The following is an 8171-nucleotide window of genomic DNA, read 5'->3' as shown; positions in this document are numbered from 1 at the left end:
CAGGTGTCACAAGCCCCTGTGCAAGATGAGGAGAGGGTGCAGGAGGTACCACAGGTAAAATAGTCACCAGTGAGATGAGGTACACCATTTGAAACCTTGTCCCTTGAGGATAGGAATCATGTATGGTTCAATGATGGTTCAGAAACATATGTGGGAGCTAAAAGACTTTGGAAAGCAGCAACATATAATCCAGTCACCAAAAAGTTGTTGACCACTACAGGAGAAGGGAAGAGTAGTCAAAATGCAAAATTGTATGCTGTGTATCAGGCGCTGAAACAGGAGCTGCCTGGAACTTGTCATATATACACTGATTCTTGGTCCACTGTCAATGGGTTAGCCACCTGGCTTCCCACATGGCATGCTCATAACTGGTTTATCCATTTAAAAGAGGTGTGGGCAAAGAGTTGTGGCAAGAAATTTGGGAAATGCTGGAGCAAGGTGCCGTAACTGTGTAACATGTAGATGCTCACTGTCCCATTGATTCACTAGAACACTGGGTCAATTCCCTTGCAGACGACAAAGCCAAAATCTCAGAGGCAGAAGTGGCAACACAGGATTCTGACTTGGTGGGAATGGCTAAATGGGCACACCAAAAATGTGGACACCTGGGAGAAAAAGTTACTTACAGGTTGGCAGAGATTAGAGGGCTACACATTCCCCTAGATTGGATAAACACTGTGATTTTGCAATGTCCTATTTGTCAGCACACACATCAGGGATCTGTCCTGCAAACGGTCAAAGGTCAATTGGGGAGAGGAAATTTACCAGCAAAGATATGGTAAATTGATTACATTGGGCCACTACCAATTAGTCGCAGGTGTCAATACACCTCCACCATAGTGGACACTTACCCTGGTTACCTGATTGGTGTCCCTTGTAAACATGCCACTCAGCATAACACCATCAAAACTCTGGACTTGTTAATGTTATATTATGGAGTACCACTTCAGGTCTAGAGTGACAATGGGTCACACTTTAAAGGGAAATTGGTGCAGGACTACTGTTTATAGCACAATACTGAGTGGATATACCACATTCCTTATTATCCACAAACCTCAGGACTAATTGAGAGAATGAACGGCTTGTTGAAAGCTCAGTTGTGAAAATTATCTGATGGGACTCTGAAAAACTGAAGACAGCATTTAAATGAAGCCCTCCAGATTCTGAATAACAGACCGTTAACAAATGCTGAAACCCCCCTGATATGAATGCTAACCCCAGCTTTACAGATACAACCACACGTAGCCACCAACACTATCATGTACTGGGAAATAAAACTTGGAGCTTTAGCTCCTTACAGAGCCACAGCAGAATCTGCAGGTCTTGACCTACATGCTTTAGAAGCTTACAGACTGAAACCAAGAGACATGGCACTCTATGAAACGGGCGTATGAATACAGATTACCCGGGAGCATTTCAGATTTATTGCTCCCAGATCTGGGCTGGCACTTAAAGGTATTCAGGTCTTGGGGGAGCGATTGATGGACATTATCAAGGAGAAATTAAGACTATTCTTTTGAATAGTGGGGATACTGATTTACTTATACAAACTGGAGAGAGAATTGTGCAGTTTATCATAATTCCAGTGTATGGAGGATTAGTGAGAAAGGGGACTGCCCCAGCCCTTCTTATAGTACGTGGGGAGGGAGGTTTTGGTTCAACTGACAAAAACTCTGGTGCCAAAGTGTGGGTGGAATGCCCAAATCACCCTCCAGAACCTGCAGAAATTATAGCCAAGGGCCATGATAATGTTTTGTTGATCATGAAACCAGGAAAGGAACGATGGGAACATATCCCAGCTGACAAATGTTATTTGCCAGGATGATCATACTTGTTTCTTTTTCAGATCATACTACAGCTTGCCCCTGCTGTGAGTGTGCTGTTTGGTCTCCTTTTGGGCATGTGGGGATGGGATGGACCCAACACCCCCAAATCCAACCTGACTGATCGACCACGTCGAGCGACGCCACTGCTGCACTTGACTGAGAATATCTGGAGCCACTTAGCCCGAGTTGTGCTCAACAGATCAGACTTCTGCATGGGTCTTGTTAGAGATTTTCAATGCTACTAACCAGGATGTAGATGTTCAAGAACATGACATGAAAACCCATTTTAATCCATAGGAGTATTGTAGGGACTGTCAGGAAGCAACTGATGAGAAGTGGGATAATCTCACTCAGATATTCACATACAATATCACCACAGGCAACATTTGTTATTGGATATTGTGTAATCCTCGTGATGTTGGAAAATGCATTCAACTGTGTTTAGAAAGAAAAATATTCTCTTCTCAAGAGATACCTTAGGAACAAAGGACACTGTGTTCTTACCGAACAGATCAACATTGTAAAAATGTGACCAACCACATGGCTTGTCATCACTTGGTGACTGCTGCCAGCCACATTAAACATGTTAAATTGCAAGTGGCATGGTTGTTTTCATGCGGGAACATTACCTACACCTACATTCCTGCTAATATAACAGATGGACTGTGTACCTTTCAACGATTAGGACCCATGATGTTTCCATTTAACTCTGTACATACTCGGTATCCTAGGGTCGCAGTTCAATTAAGTGAGGACTGCAATTTGAACATTAGATTGTTATCCCAATCAGAATATATCAGCTTGAGTCTTTCTATTGTAGGCGTGTCTGGTTTATAATACTCGAATCATCAATATGTTGGCATGCTTAATAGTTACAAATATTAACCCCACTTCTATTGCTTTATCTGAATTTTAGCTGGATATACGTGGTACTAGAAAAGCTGCTTTGCAAAATAGGGCTGCTTTTGACTATCTTTTATTAAAATATGATCACTGGTGCTTAGAGTTTGAAGGCTGCTTCTATCTCCCAGACCACTCTAAATCTATCCAGTCCCATACTGACGCCCTATATGAACTAGTAAAAGGAGTAAAACAGGACGTGGATCAAGGGTGGTGGGACTGGTTATTTTAGTGGTTGCCTGATTTTGGGCAACTGCGCAAAGTCTTGGGTGGAATTTTTGTAGTGATTGCTCTTGTCATTTCATTATGTTGCTGTGTACAATGTATACCCAGTTTGCTTGCAATGTTGAAACAAAAAAAGGTTGATTTTAGACCTGTATGTTATGTGAGTCATTGGTCAAAGGGTGGAGTGTAATGATATCTGTATATAATAGATGCTACATCTTGACCACTGACTCCATCTTCTACATAGATTGGCAGCACACAGTCACATTGGTGACCAAAGGCTCCATTTTGAATACAGACTCCATTTTGCCTGTAAGTTAGCTTTAAACACCATGGAGGTATTTTTCCATGCACATGTTATGCAATGTGGTTTTCGCTTATGTTTTCACTCTCCCTGTTCTTTCCCATCAAGGGCTAGGACATAATATGGAGGAGTCAGAGAGATAAGCATGTACTAGGATGATGCTTATGGTACGGCAAGGACGGGTTTAGTTTTGGGAGAGCACCTTGGGATCTTGGCCAGTTCCAACGTGTTTCCTTCGAAACTGACCTGATGTAGCCAGCATTTTGAACAGCAATTTACACAACGGGGGGGGTTTCTAGAATTCTCCTCTCTGGCTTGTTTAAGGTTTCTAAGAGACTGAAACCGGATTGAACTCGAGCAGAACCAGGACGTTGGTGTTGGTTATTCCCTTGAGGGTAGTTTTCTCTCTCTTCACGGTCGACTGGGTTCACGACCTGTTGTTGCTGGCAAAGAGATTAAGCAAATTCAAGTTTGCCCCATGGTGATGATTTTTTTACTTTATTATTATTATATATAAGTATACAAGTCCCATAATGCATCTTATTTTAAACTTTTGATGCCTGTATTTTTGCTAAGTAGCGTTTCTTCTTTCAGTCATTTTTAGATGCATAATTGAGTACTTAACATTTCAATCGTCTCGTGCAGTGTATAATATAATTCATTCTCATAGTCCTTGCTCATTAGCCACCACAGTCATAATATTCCTTAAAGCCTCGGTGTGACTGAATCATTGACAGGAGACAAATTCCCTTGCCGTCTCCCTTGCTCACCTCCGTGCCTCCAAATATCTAGTTCAATCCATTTCATGGCATACAGGTGAGCAGGTCTTGCTCCCATAATAAATCCATCCTTTCATTCTCCATCCACTGGGAGCCCCAAACCCTGCAGGGTGGCCTCAGATTACGGGGGACAGAGCATCCCGTGTATAATCAAACCTCCAAAAGAAACACCGAAGTCTGATTCACCAGAAAACCACTGCTTTTATTTCAAGTGGCAGCACTTCATTTCTTTTTCTGACGCATTTCGGCTGTTCTAATCAGCCTTGATCACAGGTGAGCCTTATTGGTGTGCTGAACTAAGAATATTTGCATACCAATAAGGCTCACCTGTGATCAAGGCTGATTAGAACAGCCAAAACGCGTCAGAAAAAAGAAATGAAATGCTGCCACTTGAAATAAAAGCAGTTGTTTTCTGGTGAATCAGCCTATGGTGTTTCTTTTGGAGGTTTTATATATATACATATATATATATATATATATATATATATATATAAGATTATTATTTCATTTCTGTGATTATTTTTGAACGTGCACATTTGGTTGTACACTTTCAACCTCCTTCTTCTGCGGGCCTTGCAGAGTGTTTTAATAAATGCAATTCTCAAACTAAGAGTCTCGTATTTCATAAATTCCTTTCAGTGTTCGAATATTTCCTATTAGTCTGTAGTGAAGCAAAACAACATCCCATCTCCTTCTGAGCTTTTCAGGGAGTTCACTAATCATGCCTTTTAGGGTCTGGTTGAATCTTCCTACCAGCCCATTGTTTTGTGGATGGTATGGGGTAGTGAATTTATAAGTCACTCCACATTCCTGCCACGTGTTTTAAGTATACAGACATGAAGTTTGACCCTCTGTCTGATACTACCTCCTTGGGGAACCCTACCCTGTTGAAGATACCCAGGATGGCTTTTGCAACTGCAGGTGCAGTAATAGACCTAAGGGGTATAGCCTCAGGATACCTAGTGGCATGAACCACTGGGCTGATACTGTTTGAGGGTCAAGGGGGCCAACAATGTAGACCACTACCCTTTCAAAGGGTAGCCCAACCACTGGAAGTGGCATTAAGGGGGCATTTGAGTGCCCACTTGCTTTGACACTGGCCTGGCAGGTGAGGCAGGACTAAAAAAAGTCCTTTACTTTTTGGGACATTCCTGGCCAATAAAGGTGGTTAACTAACCGACTTCAAGTTTTAGTTTGGCCCAGATGCCCTGCTAGGGGAATGTCATGGGCTAGAGTGAGAAGTAATTCTCTGAACTTCTGGGGTACTACCTTCCTCCTGGTTGCACCAGGTTTGAGGTATCTGGCCTCAGTGTACAGGAACCCCTCCTCCCAATAGACCCTGTGGGTACCTCTGACATTTCCTAGCTCCTCCTGAGCAGCTTGCTGCCTCAGGCCTTCAATAATGGGACAGGTTCTCTGCCCCTGGAACAGGTCTTCCCTGGAGGGCCCCCCTTGGTCCAAGAGCCCTGGGTGGTAAGGACCAAGCTCTACAGGCTTACTTCCCTCTAAGGTGGGTGACTCCTCTTCCTGAGAACAGGGGTCCCGTCTTGGGATCTGTTGTGAAGCTGGTCCCTCAGTCTTCCTGCCTTTTCTCTTGGGAGGATGGTCCACTATTTCAGGATCCAGCTCTCCTTTTTTTCTTTGAAGTTTTCTCTGTGCCCTTGTCTTAACACATGCCCACTCAGGGATCCCTAGCATTGCTGCATGGGTCTTCAGTTCTACTTCAGCCCAGGGGCAATGCTCCAGGTCATTTCCAAGCAGACAATCTACAAGGATGGATGAGGACACAACCACTTCTTTCTGCCCTACTACTCCCCCCATTCAAAGGTTACCATAGCCGTGGGATGGAACTTTGTCTCATTGTCAGCAGTGGTGACAGGATGAGACTTCCCTACCAGAAACTGATTTGAGTGGACCAGACGCAGAGTTACCATAGTGATACTAGCTCCTGTGTCCCTCAATGCTTATATCTTTTCCCCATTAATCAAAGAGTGCTGCCTGTATTTTTGCATATTACTTGGTCTCCCCCACCAGTGGTAGTTTTGGTCATCCTTGTTTTGACCCAGTGGTCTGCCTTCCTCCCCAATTCTTGAAAGGAAAGTGGACCCAGGTCTACCAGATGCTGATGTAGTCTCTCACTGAAACAAATACTAAGCAGATGCTCTTTCATGAACAGGTTATACAGCCCATCATAGTCATATACCTTGTTTCTAGCTAACCAACCACCAAGGGCACCAATCTTTACTGAAAAGTCCACAAAGTCTACCCAGGTCTGACTCTGAGTTTTTCGAACCTCCCTGAACTTTATTCTGTACTCTTCAGTTGTAAATCCAAAGCCCTGAATCAAGGTACCCTTCATGGGGTCATGGAATTTAGAATCTGCCTTATTCAGTGCCAGGAGCCTACCCCTGCACTTTCCTGGAATAACTCCCACACCAGCGTGCCCCAATGTGTCTTTTCAATTTCCCACTCAAAGCAGGCTCTTTCAAAAGGCAGAAAAACATTTTACTATATCATCCCATTCAGTGAAGGGAGGGACAACTCCTTTTGGGAGTTTGATGTTGAAAGCTTTTTTTCCAAGACTTGAATGCTGCCACCAGAGATGGGTCCTAAGCCCAACTATTTTCTTTGTTTTTCAATTTCTAAGAGCTCACTCTCTGAGGTCAGTCTCTTAGTCAGCCTGGCAATATCCAGGTCTATCTCTGTGGGTGTTCTAGAGCTGCTGAGGGATGAGGAGCTACCCTCATCCCCATTCTCTACAGGATCTTCACCCATCACAGATGCATCATCATCATTGATCTCATCTGTGGGGATATTGCTTTCATACTGGGCCACCAGAAACCTAAGTTTCTCTATTTTGGGGCTCTTTCCAGTCTGAATCTTATATAGACTGCAGAGTTTCCTTCATTGGTCATAGCTATATACCTCATAAGGGTCCAGGTTGAGCTCCTGGGTTCTAGCCTCTGTCTCAGATGTATTTACTTTACTAAAGTTGGGGCCTTTTTAGAAATGTAGAATTCCTTTTTTGGATAGGCCCACTAAAGTAAGGACTTCTTAAAACTTTTTTGCTAGAGTTGTAGGGACCTAACCAGGGCCCTAACAATTATTTTACAAATTTTAAAAAAATGTTTAGCCAATTAGAAAATCAAAAATGATTTTCTAAAAGCAATTCGGAGAGTTATTTGTGTGCTCACACAATTGACAAAGTGGTATCAGCAAATGCAAAGTCTTAATCTCACCACTGATACACCAAATATAGGAGGCTGGCCCTCTATGTAGTGTATAAACTAGGCACACTGTGTAGGGGGTCCAGGCCATCACATGTTGGTTTCCAGAGGTAAAACCCAGATCACCTAATGCTCTAATTCTTGAGGTAGCTTGGTTGAGCAGTTAGGCTTATCTTGGAAAAGTGCAGAGCATTTGTTGTACTCACAGAATCAATCATGTGATTCACACACTCTCAAAAGAATAACTCAGGACCAATTTATAAAACTACTTCAGATTTTTATATAATTTTTAAGACCAAGATTATTAAGATTGGTTAAGTACTTTTTAAGTTACGAGTTTTTCGTATTTTAATAAATGCAGTCTTTCTGTGCATAATTACTCACCATAGGAATCAACAGAAGGCCACTTTTAAAAAGGCATCTAAAATCATACTGTTGCTTTACCAGTTCAGCTTTGGCAGGTTGGTCGCAGTCATCGGTGGGCATGTTGTATCAGGAGGAGAAGTTTGGGCGGACCTGATTCTGATGGGAGCAGCATTGGAAAGACTCTTGGAGATGGTGCAGGGCCTCTGCGAGGGCCGACTTGGAAAAGGTCTGCAGGGGCAGGTTTAAAGATGGTGCCTTGGGGTCACATTATGGTGTCCAGGTCACAAGCGGTGAGGGTCTCTTGGGGCACAGTTGGTTCCTCGCTGATAGGCACAGGGCGGCCTGGTGCAGTGGGAGTTGTAGATCCAAGGGCTGTGTGCAAAGATGCCTCTCTGTTCCAGATGCTGGTCATGGTCAGGGTCGCTTGCAGCACAATGGAGGCACTCTGGTGAGAGGTGCAGGATGTGCCTGAATTACCTCATACGTGGACTTCCTTCTGGTCCAGTTGCAGCTCTGGGGGAGCTGTTTTACTTGGTTTCCGTTG

Source organism: Pleurodeles waltl, chromosome 10 (genome assembly GCF_031143425.1).
Source record: "Pleurodeles waltl isolate 20211129_DDA chromosome 10, aPleWal1.hap1.20221129, whole genome shotgun sequence".
In the NCBI taxonomy this organism is placed as follows: domain Eukaryota; kingdom Metazoa; phylum Chordata; class Amphibia; order Caudata; family Salamandridae; genus Pleurodeles; species Pleurodeles waltl.
This window is presented reverse-complemented; position numbering follows the sequence as displayed.